General features: G+C 39.4%; 1 pseudogene; it reads right to left on the reverse strand.

The window, feature by feature from the left end:
* Positions 1-4,889: 4,889 nt before the first annotated feature.
* Positions 4,890-8,615, reverse strand: LOC134347652 (secreted phosphoprotein 24-like; annotated as a pseudogene).
* Between the last annotated feature and the right edge of the window lie 6,072 nt (positions 8,616-14,687).

Raw genomic sequence — 14,687 nt, forward strand, 5'->3', positions numbered from 1 at the left:
TTAGGTTTTGGGGATGTTCTTTTTCATTCTTACCAGTAACAATGCCATCCAGGAACCCTGAGTGCCCAAGCGGCCTTGCAGTCCCTGGCCCATAGTTTTCTGCCGATATGTAGCTGCAGATGCCACTCCAAAAAGAAGCCTATTATAGTGATAAAGCCCATTGAGAATGTCTATGGTGAGAAACACTTTGGATTCTTCTTCCATTTCCATCTGCAAATGGGCCTCGGCTAAGTCCAATTTTCTGAAGTGTTTTCCCACCAAAAAGTTTGCAAAGATATCCTCTATCCTGGTCAGAGGGTACTGATTTGCTTCCAGTACTGGGTGGATGGTAATCTTAAAGTCGTCACAGATCCTGATAGATCCATTCGTTTTGGCTGCTAGGACCTCTGGCATTGCCCATGGGCTCCACTCAACCTTGGAAAGAATTCCTTCAACCTCAATACAATTTAACTCACTGGCCACTTTATCACAGATGGTGTAAGTACCGGATGGGCTTTTCAAAACTTGGGTGTGACATTTTTATTTAAAGCCTTTGATATGTTTGAGTTTTTCAATGCCATCCTTGAGCACTGCTGTGGCATCATCCAGTACCTTTCTTAATTCAGTTTAATATGGCTTCATTGCGGGAATATAGCATGCAAATTGTGAATGGATCTCCAATCAAGTGATAGTTGTCTTAGCCAATCATGCCCCACAACGCCGGTCCTTCAGTTTTTTCCACATACAAGCCCAATGTGACTTATTGGCTGTCGTATTTCACAGTTACAGATGTCATTCCCACAGTAGTTATCTTTTGTCCAGTATATGTCCTTAGTTGGATATCTGCAGGCTTCAGTGTATTATCTTTGAAATGCTGTTCAAACTCATTTTGTGAAATGACTAAAAGAACAGAACCAGTGTCTATTTTAACTTCATCAGTCCATAGGACTTGTTTCCAAAATGCATCAGGCTTGTTTAGATGTTCCTTTGAACCTTTTGAATAGAACTTTTTGCCTGCAATGAGCAAAGGTATGTTTGGAGAAAAAAGGTGCAGAATTTCATGAAAAGAACCCCTCTCCAACTGTTAAGCACGGGGATGGATCGATCATGCTTTGGGCTTGTGTTGCAGCCAGTGGCACGGGGAACATTTACTGGTAGAGGGAAGAATGAATTCAATTAAATACTAGCAAATTCTGGAATCAAACATCACACCGTCTGTAAAAAAGCCGAAGATGAAAAGAGGATGGCTTCTACAACAGGATAATGATCCTTAACACACCTCAAAATCCACAATGTACTACCTCAAGAGGCGCAAGCTGAAGGTTTTGCTATGGCCCTCACAGTCCCCCGACCTAAACATCATCGAGAATCTGTGGATAGACCTCAAAAGAGCAGTGCATGCAAGACGGCCCAAAAATTTCACAGAACTAGAAGCCTTTTGCAAGGAAGAATGGGTGAAAATCCCCCAAACAAGAACTGAAGGACACTTAGCTGGCTACGGAAAGCATTTACAAGCTGTTATATTTGCCAAAGGGGGTGTTACTAAGTACTGACCATGCAGGGTGCCCAAACTTTTACTTTGGGCCCTTTTCATTTTTAGTTATTCTGAAACTGTAAAAGATGGAAATAAAAAAGTTTTCTTGCTTAAAATATTAAAGAAATGTGTCATCTTTAACTTTATGCCTTTTGGAAATCAGTTCATCTTTTACCCACTTAGCTATTCACAGTAGCAGAAATTTTGACCAGGGGTGCCCAAACTTTTGCATACCACTGTATCTACACATTGACCTTCAATGACTTGTGTATAGGACGCAGAAACCAATGGGTGGGCTGTTTTTCTGACTAGAGGTCTGTAACCAGTGGTTTACCACAGGGAATGATGCTAGGAACATTGTTTATTATTGTATGCAGTTCTGGTCTCCCTTTTCTAGAAAGGATGTGGAGAGTTTGGAGAAGGTTCAAAAGGATGCTGTCTAGATTAGAGAGATTAGCTATTAGGAGAGTTTGAACAAACTTGGGTGGTCCTCTCTAGATCATTATTGGAGGAGAGGATACTTGATAGACGTTTCTAAAATTATGAGATGCTTGTTTGGGGCAGACAGTCAGAGTCTTTTTCCCAAATGGAAATGTTGAATACTAACGGAAATAGCTCTGAGGTGAAGGTTGAAGTTTATAGGAGATGTGTGAGGTAATTTTTTTAATGCAGAGAATGGTAGGGACCTGGAACATGCTGCCAGGTATGGTGGTGGAAGCCGGAACAAAGATTGCATTTAAGAGGCATTTAGACAGCTACATGCAGGGAATAGAGAGACCATGTGCAGGCAAACAGTCTTAATTTGATTCAGCATCACAGTTAGCAAAGACATCGTCAACTGAAAGACCTGTTCTTGTGCTGCATGTTCTATGTTCTATGCTTTACATATATAAAAATAGGAGAAAATATAGGTGGACTGATTACTAAGTTTTCTGATGACACAAACTTTGGTAGAGTTGTATGTAACAAAGGAAGTTATGAAACACACAAACACATCTTTGTCATTTAGGTGGCTGCTTCGAGATTCAGAAAGGAAATATTGTTTCAGAATTTGGGCCAAACTAGAATCAACTAAACAGATTAAGTTTTCATAGCTAGAGATATGCCATATTAATTGTCTGAACACTAGCATGCATGGAGGTTTTGGAACTCACCATGGACTTTTTCTTTATAAATATATAACAACTCTAATATTGACATTAAAACAAAGCCTGTTGCTGAACTGAATTTTATTTGTAACTCTAGGTAATAGTGAACAGAGCTTCTCCAAATCAATGAGACATGCGCTAGGCTGCTATGCAGCCTCAGAGAGCAGTTGGTCCAGGGCAGCTCACGGATCAGGCCTCACACGTCAACGTGGACTGAAGGAGTTGTAGAAGTTCTCTGCTCTTCTTTGAATTTGTCTGGTTGATACCAAAGGAAGGAAACAGGAGCTTTAAGCCAGCAATAGTGTCACAAACCACAGTTCCATTGCTGGACTTACATTCACTCAGTATTTTTATCTCCTTAGATGCTACCTGGCCTGCTGAATATGTCCAGTGCTTTATTTTACTCCAGATTTCCACAAAATGCACAAGGTATGCATCTCACCTTTCCAGCATGTTCACCCTCTAACTGCCTCATTCATCTTCCTTCTTGTATACTCCACTAATATACCAACCATAATTAATGAGGTGGAACGTAAGTATGAAGGATATTGGTTCAGTTCATCATTGTTCACTTCCACCTAGGGTACAGGAAGTGACTCCAACAAGCCAAACAACTAAATGAGTAGTCAAAGAGTTAAAAGGTATAACACAGCACAGATACAGGCCCTTTGGTTCATCTAGTCCATGCCAACCCAATCTTCTGCCCAGTCCCCATCCTGCCATAGTGCTCCATACCCTTCTCATCTATGTACATAAACAAACCTCTTAAATGTTACAATTGAACCCATTCCTACCCCATCTGTTAGCAGCTCGTTCCACTCTTGCTCTAACGTCTGAGTGAAGAAGTTCCCCCTCAGATTGCCTTAAATATTACTCTTGCCCCCTAAACTAGTTTTAGTCTAACCCAACCTGAGGGTAAAAAGCCTTCATGCATTGACCTTGTACCATATATGCCCCTTGTGATTTTGTATGCCTTTATAATAACCTTTATAATAACCTCTATACCTCATTGACCTGCATTTTAGGAATAAAGTCCCAATCTATTGAGCCTTTCCCTAAAATTGAGGTCTTCAATTATACTGAAAAAATTCTTGTACATTTTCTCTGTATTCTTTCATGATTATTGATAAGTTTTTTTAATAGGTAAGTGACCAGAACTGCATACAATACTCCAAATTCAACTTAACTCATGTCAACATAACATCCCAACTCCTGTAATCAATGTCCTGATTTATGGAGTCCAACGTGCTAAATTCTCTCTGATGATACTATCTACTTGCAATGTGACTTTTAAGGAATTATGGAACTGTATTCCAGGCCCCTGTGCCTCCATGCACTACCATTCACTGTGTTCACCTATCCTGGTATGTTCTTCCAAAGGACAACACCTCTGTTTTGTCTGCATTAAATTCCATCTGCCATTTTTCATCCCATTTTCTCAACCAGTTGAGATCACACTAAAAGCTTTGGTATCCTTTGTCGCTGTTCACTGTGTCCCCAAATTTGGTGTCATCCTCAAATTTCTTGATCCAGTTTACCGCATTATCATCTAAGTCATACAAAATAGATGACAAATGAGCCCAGCACCAATTCCACCAGCATACTACTAGTCACAAACCTCCAGTCAGAGAGACATCTACTACTACTCTCTGGCTTCTCCTGCTAAGTTGATATTCAATCCAATTGAATATTTCATACTGAATGCAAAGCAAATTAACCTTCTTGGGCACCCTACCATGCATAACTTTGTCAAAGGCCTTGCGATAGCCCATATAGATAACATCCACCACCTTTCCTTCATCAACCTTCTTGGAACCCTTCTCAAAAAAGTCTATAATAATCATGAAGCATGACCAACCACACACAAAGCCATATTGATTATCTGTAATCAGGTCATATCTATCCAAATATTTATATATCCTGTCCTTTAGAATATCTTCCAATAATTTACCCATGACTGACGTCAGGCTCACTGGCCTATAATTTCCCAGTTTATTGTTAGTCCATTATCTTGAACAAGAGAGAAGGTGAGTAGTGCTTATGATTGGAAACTGCAATGCCTGTCCACCAAATCCTCCTACACCCACCCACCCCAACCCACACCAGCCTTAAACAAGCAAAACTACCAGCAGCTGTCAAAAGACTGAGGACACTTCTCCCATGGACGGTTTGTGTGAACTGAGAAACAGCAATTGGAAGAGCAGTAAATATTTTCTTTACACCTTTAATTTGATTCACAGAATGCAAGATTACAATACAAACTGAATGACAGAACATATACAATCTATTGAATCTTCCAGTCGCAACAAAATGTACAGTCAGGAATCCCCGGAACCCCCACTAAATATGAACATGTACTGCATAATTGATTAAATATTTAAACTGAATGAGGTCGTCTTGTGTTCATACTTGATCTTTCAGGCATTTCATTCATCTTTGGTTTTTGACGTTTGAATCCTCTTGTTCTCCTGGAATAAAGAAATGAGATGAATTCCATCTGAACTCAAGTGTTTTATTATTATTGATAAAGGTGATCAAGATCATTGAATTATCTTCCACAAAACAGTGTACACTTACATTTGAAGATTCTTCAACCAACGATTCGTTTGATGTGTTTTACACCTATAATGAAATATTAGGTTTCCTGTTTAATCTAGGTATCAGAGAATATTCTTAATATTTGAAATCTATCATAATAATCTGTAAGTAACAGATACGATATAACTAAATGAAAATATGCTGATGTGCTAACTCTATAAGTATCTATGTTGCTTCAATGACTAAGTGAAATGGAAAGTCCTTATTAAATTTTACACATTCTACAGTACCACTTCAGTCACTATATCCCAGATAGAGTGAGGCTGTGGAGTCAATGAATAACTCATGATTGCTGAAACTAATTAGCCTATATTCTGCTCTACACCCAAAAGAACTAGCAATGATGATCTAGTAAATGATGTCAATGGAAGCAGCTATACCTATGAAACCAAGATATTAATTTATTTTGACCTAACATTTACAAAATAATAAAAACCTCTCAAATTGAAAATATTTTGGTTGGAAATGGAGTTCTCTAGTGCTCTGCAATATTCAAGTAATTGCAGAGTACTGGAGGACTGAAGTAGTATAAGTGCCTTTATTTGAAAAGGGGAATGGGACATGTCCAGGGAATCACACACTGGTCAGCTTAATGTTAGTGGTGGGAATATGCATGGAATTTAAACAGTTGCATGGATAGGAGAGGTTTAGAGAGATATGACTAAAATGTAGGCCAATAGGACAGACTCTGATAGTCAACTTGGTTGACATGGATGATTTGGGCTGAAGGTCCTATCAATGACTCCATGGAAGCTAATTCTGAATCATTGTTGTGACAAATTGTAATGCAGCTGGTAAAGCCCAGGTGTTGATGCTGCATTATTAATAATCTGGCAAACAGTACTTACGCTTATAGACATCTCGAACAGGTGTTCTCCAGGCTTTCAGCTATATAAAATATTAACATAATTAGGATTAGTACGATGATAGATGAGATCTTTTTAATCCAATGCTTAAGTGTTATCTCAAAAGTCAAACTTCTAACTGATAATTATTGACTATTGTTTTCTGTTATGTCACACAAACACTCCACTGCTAATTCCTTTACATGAAAATGCATAAAGTAAATAAAGTTGATAAAGTTTATTCTAAAATCAAATAAGAAATGAGGAGACACTAATACTGCATCTTTAATATTCACTTGTAGTTGGACTGGCTCAGAAAGGGCAAGGGATTTGAATATCCTAGCAATAGCAATACAGCCAGTCACGCAATGAACTCTGCTGTCTTATTCCTTCATCAATAGAGAGGTATTGTTTGCTTAGCTCTGGCTGCAGTTGGACCTCATCTGCAAACTCTAAACACCCAGTCTTGTAACATAGGCAGCATGCAATACACTTCTGAAATTCTATTCTGTTGACTTGAACAGAACCATATTTTATAGAAGCATGGTGTCCATTACTGACTAATGTACAGCACACTTTGCACAAGTAAGTTATGACAGAATTCTGATATTTCCAGACATCTGTGCATCCAATGAAACAAAAAAAATAGAGCTCAGAGGTCTGCTCCAATGCTTCCTGGCTTTCTCTAAATAAAATAAGCAAAGTTATAAACCTGGTCCAGAACACAAAGGCCCATTAAACTGAACTGTATCACAATCACAAGATGGGTCTCGACCAAAACTGTTCATTTATTTCCATAGATGCTGCCTGACCTGCTGAGTTCCACCAGCATTTTGTGTGTGTTGCCTTGAACTGATCTGTAGATACGGAACTTACCTCAATGCTGTTTTCTCTTGACTCGAATGAATGACTTTTGCTATCAGTTCTCCTCAGACCTTGACAATCCACATCAATGCCAACAACCTTGCCAGCAAAGTACTCAACGCTGCTTCTGCAGATTCCTTTTGCCTGTCAAAATAGCAAAAGAAAAATTATTGTTACGTGTTGCTCTTTATGGCGCAATGTAATTAATAGGCAATTTCTATGAAATAACTCAACACTAATGACCCTTTGGTGAGATAATAATTCAGTACCTGCAGTAATTTCTTTGATATAATTCACTGCTCACAGCTATTTCTATGATTTAAGTCAGTACCACTGGCATATTCCATGAATAACTGCAGTATAACTAGCCCTTTCTATCAAATGGCTCAGTATTCATGCCTCAATCAATTATTCAAACACTCACAGCCTTTTTGTGATACACCTCAGTAGAAATGGTGGTTTGGATGCGATAACGTAAATCAGGTCTTACCGCAGTCTTTTTGGGACGGAAGTGACATCTGCGATCATCAAATTCCAGTCTGGAATTTTTGGAACAGACAGTTTCTTTCACTGAAAATATTAGATCCACGCTGTATGACAGTTTCCCCGTGCGATAGACCTAATGATAGGAAACCATACAGTTAATGTGTTACCATTTCTGATTAGATAAAACTCAGAACATTGGTCTTTACTTTCAGGATCTGCCTCCCCTGAGATACTCAGAATCATCAATGGCAAAGGCACAAGATATAATTTGTCCAATCATTAAATCACCTCTTTAGCCATTAAACTGGAGATGCTTGAAACACAGGAGTTAATAATGAAAAGAATCTAACAAACAGATTATCCCATTATGGGATTTGGAAGTAACCAAGACATAAATAAACCCCAAATCCCAACCTCTGGAAATTTCCATTTTCTAATCTGAACCCTAGTTCCAATTCAAATCTCCAAAATAATAGACACAGTTTTGAATTGAACAAAAATTGGCCAGTTACATGCCTATCATGCTCAGCTCCTGTGTGAATATGGCTGGAATAATCTTACTTATGTATGGAATGATCTGTCTCCATGGCATTCAAGCAGAAGCATTTCACCATACTTGTGTCTATAATGAACCAATTACCAATGATGGGTCTACCTACACTTAGTAACACTGTTAAAAGAGCATCACCTGTGAAGGATCTGGAAACAGGGCAAACTTACATTCTTCCCTCTTCTGCCAGTGATACCACAGAGGTTGGGGATCTCGGTCATTTCATTCAGCTTTATAACTGAGGCTCTCAGAGCTTCCTTGGTGCTTGGCCCTCCTGCAGAAAGAGAAGGAAAGTTGTACAAGACATTCCAACAAACCTCAGTGAATTTTTCTTGCACACGTGTGAAATGTTGCCAACTGAAGCTCATTAGCTGGATTATCACCACTCTTTGAGGTCCCACTCTCCCCAGTACCTACCTGAGCAGTGGAGGATCTGCACGGCAGCGATGGCGAGCAGGAAGGTTTTCATTTTGCCTCGAGCGGGATTGGCCAGCTGGTTCTCAGTGTGAAGGAGTTGCTTCTCTCTCGTTCTCTCTCTCTCGATCTGCCTTCACCTCACTGCCTTTGGTCTTTTTATACTGCGCCTCCACCACATTCAAACACTGATTCATATTTGCTCAGCTTGTTGACTGTGGGCACAGAAATCTGCTGACAAGTGAGCTGTGATCTGGGCAGTGCTTCCTCCGAATAGCATCATCATTTTAAGATCCACTGGTAAAAGGGAGAGATCAGGCTTTATTCCTGAGAGAAGAACAAAAGTAAGCAGAGTTCTGATGAAGGGTCTCGGCTGGAAACGTCAACTCTTTATTCCTTTCCAACAATGCTGCCTGACCTGCTGAGTTACTTCAGCATTTTGTATGTGTTAGTAAGCAGAATTGGTTCTGATATCTGTATCTATACAATGCCACTGTCATCTATTACAATTAGTACTTGAAATTATTGGGACAGTGACCGCTTATAGCAATGGCAATATTTTGCAAGCTTAATTTAATGCCAGTTGAAAGCCAGAAATGCAATCATAAACTCCCCTGCCCAGTCATCTATTTATACAAGAAGGAATTTCACTCTGCCAATGTCCAAGCTGAGGTATCTCTGCATCAAAATCTCTTGCATCGGCGTGTCTTTTTTAAGTCAGAGGCTTAGGTTGTCTTTTTGTGAGGTGTTGCATTTGGTAGGAAGGTTTCAAATTGCTTGGAAAATACACAAGAAATACAGAATATGCAGGAAGTTCTTCAGTATATCAGCCAGTTCCGATGTGCAGAAAGAAACAAAGTTAATTTTTTTAGATGATTCATTGAAAACTGGGAAAGGTTTGAGATAAAAATAAATCTTACAATAAGGAGAAAGGAGAGTGGAGAAGGAGGCTGAATACTGGGACGAGAATAAGGATAAGTGAAGAAACAAACATCACTTATAAAGTGGAAAGCGGGAGAGGATTAAAAACGGTGAAAGTGTAAAAGGATGTGACATTGCTTCTTTGCTTGTTATACTGAATTATGTTACTTGCTAACTTTGAACGTTTGCTTGCTATTTTGAATGTTTTGCACCTTGGCCCCAAAGGAACACTCTCTTGTTCAGTTATAGCTATGTATGGTTTGAATGATAATTAAACTTGATTTGATTTGATTTGGTTTTCGATTTGAAATAAATCATGGCACCGGGTGAAATGTATGTGGAAATAGTAACATTATAATCTGAAATTGTTAAACTTGATTTTAGACCTGATAGGATGTAAAACAAATCTGAAACACACTTAAAACGTTAACAGCTGCTGCTCAGTTGCTTACAATCATGTTGAATATCAAAGTTCAAAGCAAATTTCATCAGAAAATTAGAGGAAATTGAGGAAAATAAGTGACAAAGTAAGATCATGGACTAAAAGTCAGATTAAGTTATTAAAGATAGTAAATAACATCTTGCTGTTTATTTTAATGGGATTATGTTATAAAGTAGGGAAGTTAGACATGTAGATCTTTGATTAGCGCACACTTGGTGTACTCCAAATTGTTTGAGTCTCTATGTTATAAAAACGTCATAGAAGATCCAGTAAATGTTTACAAGGGTGACATTAGGTCTGAGGAGATATACTGACCAGGGGATACCAAACAGGCTATCTATTTTTCCCAAGAAAACAGAGGCTCCCAGTGGCCTGATTAACATCTTCAAAATAACAACGCTCCCAGACTTGGGTGAAACCAAAGCCCAATGAATATAAGATTATCATTATCAAATCCAATAGAGAGTTCAGAAATATCTATTTTACTCAAAGAATGTTAAGAACATGGTAAGCCCTCCACAAGTACTGGATAAGAACAGCAGCAGAGACAGAGATGGAAAATTAGTGGGGAATATTGAGTGGACTGAGGTGAGAGGAGGACTGTATGAAGCATAACTGGTAATATAAGCTAGCAGGGAGAAATGAGCTCTCCCTAGCCGGTGGAACCTGTAACTATACTTATGCATGGAAAATATTTATAATTAGGTCCTGCAAAGCTTGGTATCTCTCTCTCTATAGGTAGACATGTAATTCATTTTCAGCATGTTTTCATAAATAAGGCAGAAGAGCATTAGCCTACATCTCCCAACCAGCATAGTACTTGCAACAGTTCCTGAAACACAATTGTATTTTTTTACTTTCCTTGATTCACACATAGTTTGAATTTTTAAGAGGGTTTAGAAAAAAAATTGGTTTACAAAGGCTAAAATTTTAACCTTAAGATCCAAATTAGATTTGCCCGTGAAGATGTTTTTCTGTTTCAGTTTGACGTTCTCAAATAAACAGCAGATTTATAAAACCCCAAATTACATTTTAAATATAACCTAATTTTGCTAGCTAAAGCCACCCTGGTTCCATCATTTCAGCTGATTGATTGGAGATGAATTTAGTCATTAGTTTCCTTTAATTCATTTCAGTGGAGCTGGTATATGAGAAGGTTATGAAAAGAAACCTTTGAGAGTGATCTCAGCAACGTATGCCTGACAAAAGAGGTCATTCAGTCCACATGCGTAGGAAATACACCAGGGATTTGTGTTGGACTAGGGGTTTGTTGACCGATGTGGAGAACTTCATACTTGAGGTTTCCTGCTTTTCGGCCCTGATGGAACTGAGGGCAAGATGTTGTGAGGGAAGGGGTGCTTAAGGTCAAGAGCGAAGAATTTTGAAGACCTAGGAGAAGATAAACCAGACAAGTTGGTCAACATTTGGCTGAGGTAACCGGAAGCAAATAATCTAATCATTTAATCAATGTTGTTTGTGCCTCCTTGCTGAGCATTTATGAACAGTTGCATTTTCTTACATTACTCTAAGCTGTTTTCAAATTATGGAAGGGCGGGGGGTGGTGGTGGGGATCTGAAGTATGCCTCCTAACCAATCCATGAGCAAAACATGCAGAGGAACTGATTTCTTGTCAATATAAGAAACTGAAGATGCTTGAATCCAGAGTAATAAACAAGATCTATGGGAACTTAATGTATCAGGCAGTATCTGTGGAAAGAAGTGAACAGTCAACATTTCAGGCCAAGACACTTCATCAAGACTGAAAGAGTAGAGAGGAGACAACCGGTTTAAAAAGGTGAAGGGAAGGGGTGGAGCAAGAGCTAGCGAGCAATAGGTGGATCCATATGAGGGCGGGTGAAAAGCAAATAGAAGAGATTTATTCCTTCCTTTTCCAATTCTCCTGTCAATCTTCTATCATCATCTACATCATTCCTGACATTTTGGGCTCCTTAGAAAGTTACCGTGTTCCACCATTAATAATTTCCCCTTAAACAATGACTTTACACAACTCTCCTTATATCTGATCCGAGGGCCTTATGTTTCTTCAGAAGCCAAACACTGCTTAGTCATCACAACCTGCTTCAGTCCAATTTAATGTTCTTTATTTAGAGATACAGTGTGGAACGGGCCCTTCCAGCCCAACGAGCTGCATTGCCCAGCAACTCATCTATTTAACCCTAGCCTAATTACAGGACAACTTTTTATGACCAACTTTTTATGGACTGGGGAGGAAACCAGAGCACCCAGAGGAAACCCATGCGCTCACGGGACAGACGTACGAGCTTCTTACAGACAGTATCTGAACTGAACTTCAACTCCAGCTCAGCTAACCCCTGTGTTACTGTGATGCTCTAAAATGTTCTCACATTTCAGCAATTTCTTCCCCTACTGCTCTCACTTTCTCTCTTTCTAACTGTTTATCCCATACTCCCTAACCTGCTGACATTTTCTGGTTGTTGAGATGACTATTTAACCCTCCCTTGTCCCAAAACTTCACCTCTTTAACTTTCTACAAGCATCCCTCATGTCAATTAATCTCTGTATTTTCACCTTTTGATAAACATTTACTCTAGATCTTTGCTTCTTCCCCTTTTCTATACCCCAAAGCCTGCCACATCTTTACTTCCTTCCTCTTCTGATGCAAAGATTTCAACCTGAAATGCAATTATCCCTCAGCCGATGCTCCCCATCCTTTTGGCTCTTTCCAGAATAGTTTTTTTCTGTTTGTTCGGTTTTTTTTCGTTTCAGATTTCCAGCATCTGTAGCATTTGGTACCAAAATAATTATGTTTGCATCTAAATTTACATACAGATTTGCTGTTTTTGTTTACTTCAACCAAAATTATTTTTAGGGCTAACATTCTGAATTGTCTATTGTGTCACTGGGATGTTATGGGAATCAGAACTTCTGTATCAAGAAATGTGTATTTCACCATATGAAGTTGATCCTGGTTTTTCCACATGATGGCGAAACTGAGCAATGTTCCCTGTCAGTGAGGTTTGATGGAAGTCATGAAGAAACTAACCCTTTGCCTCTGCATGTGTGATTGTGCGTCTATTTGTGTATGTTTGTGTGTATGTGTGTGTGCACGTGTATCTATGTGCATTATGCATATCTATGTGTATGTTTGTGTGTGCATGTGTATCTCCATGTATGTGTGTGTGTGTGTGTTTATGTAGGTGCCTTTATCATTTGTATGTGTGTTTGTAGGTACGCATATGTGTGCATGTATATCTGTGTGTGTGCGTGTGTGTGTGTGTGTGTATGAAAGTGTCGGTCTGTGTGTGTGTATTTGTTTTCATATGTGTTTGTGTCTGTGGCTATATGTCTATCTTTATCTGTTGGCGCCAGAATGTGTGGCGACACTTGTGGGCTGTCCCTAGCACATCCTTGGGTGTGTTGGTTGTTAATGCAAATGATGCATTTCACAGTATGTTTTGAAATACACTTGACAAATAAATCTGAATCTGAAGTTCTAAACAAGCCCTGGACACTGACACCAGCCAGCCCCTCAGATTTGCTTCACCATTCAATGTGATCATGCTGATCTCTTTATAACCTCACCTCCACACACCATATAATCTCTCAGCCACTTGTCTTGCAGGTATCCATCTGCACTAGCCTTAAGAAATTCTTGAATTATGAAGTTGCTAAGCATAGAAACAGAAACAGCTCATTTGTCCCACTGCCTCAGTCCCAACTATCATGCTTATATGGTTGCCTGCATTCATTCCATGTTCTTCTATGCCCCGTCTACTTAATACCGTACCCTCTGGATTTAAATACCACTACCACAGGAAAGAGACGCCGACTATCTACCTGATAATTTTATAAACTACTGTAAGATCACTTCTCAACCTCCTTCACTGCAGGGAAAGCAGACAAAGCCTTTTCAGTCTTTCTCCATAATTAAAGCCCTCGGATCTAGGCAACATCCTTGAGAATCTTTTCCTGTAGACATGGTGCAGTTTCACCAACATTTTATACAACTGTAACATGATGTCCCTACTCCCACAGCCAATGCCCATCTAATGAAGGAGGGCATGCTGTATACATTCCTTATCACTACTGTATGGCATGGTCAATATCTGTATTTTCTGTAGAAATGCAGCCTAAAACATTGAAGCTTTGGAAACATTACTGTCAAGGACAACCAATATTTTCCATTCAACTACCAGAGAATAACTTTTCCCTGCCTGATTCTGCCATTGCTCTCAGTGCTTCTGGTATAGCCTCTGCGTGGCCTTGCTGAAATCGGGTGTCTGTTCCTGTACGGCACCCTTCAACGGACCTGGCATGTTTCAATGGGCTGTGCCCTTTTCAACAAGTCAGGCTGAAAATATTCACACTAAGCTATTCAGGATCAAAACCAGGGAGCTCTGATGACATCTGCATCGTGTGCAAACTATGAACTAAAGATACGGAATGAAAGGTAGAATTAAAAGCTAATTTATCCTTCAATTCAGCGAATCCAATGTTTACTGCCACATTAAATAGGCAAATCATACTTCTGACACATGTAGATTTCAGTCTTTTAAGTTATCCAAAACATTCTTTATTCACAGAAGACCTTAATTATGTCATACAGATCATTCAGATCAACATTTTTATGTCAAGTCACAAGAGCACAAGAATATAGAAACAGGAGGAGGCCACTCAGCTCCTCAAACCTGTCATCCAGTATTAAGGACCCCCACTCCACAGGACATGCGCTTTTCTCATCACTGCCATCGGAGAGGAACCCAGAAACACACACTCAACATTTCAGGAACACACATCAAAGTTGCTGGTGAACGCAGCAGGCCAGGCAGCATCTCTAGGAAGAGGTGCAATCGACGTTTCAGGCCGAGACTCTTCGTCAGGACAAAGGGTCTCGGCCTGAAACGTCGACTGCACCTCTTCCTAG

This window comes from Mobula hypostoma, chromosome 6, assembly GCF_963921235.1.
Source record: "Mobula hypostoma chromosome 6, sMobHyp1.1, whole genome shotgun sequence".
NCBI classification, from domain to species: Eukaryota; Metazoa; Chordata; class Chondrichthyes; order Myliobatiformes; family Myliobatidae; genus Mobula; species Mobula hypostoma.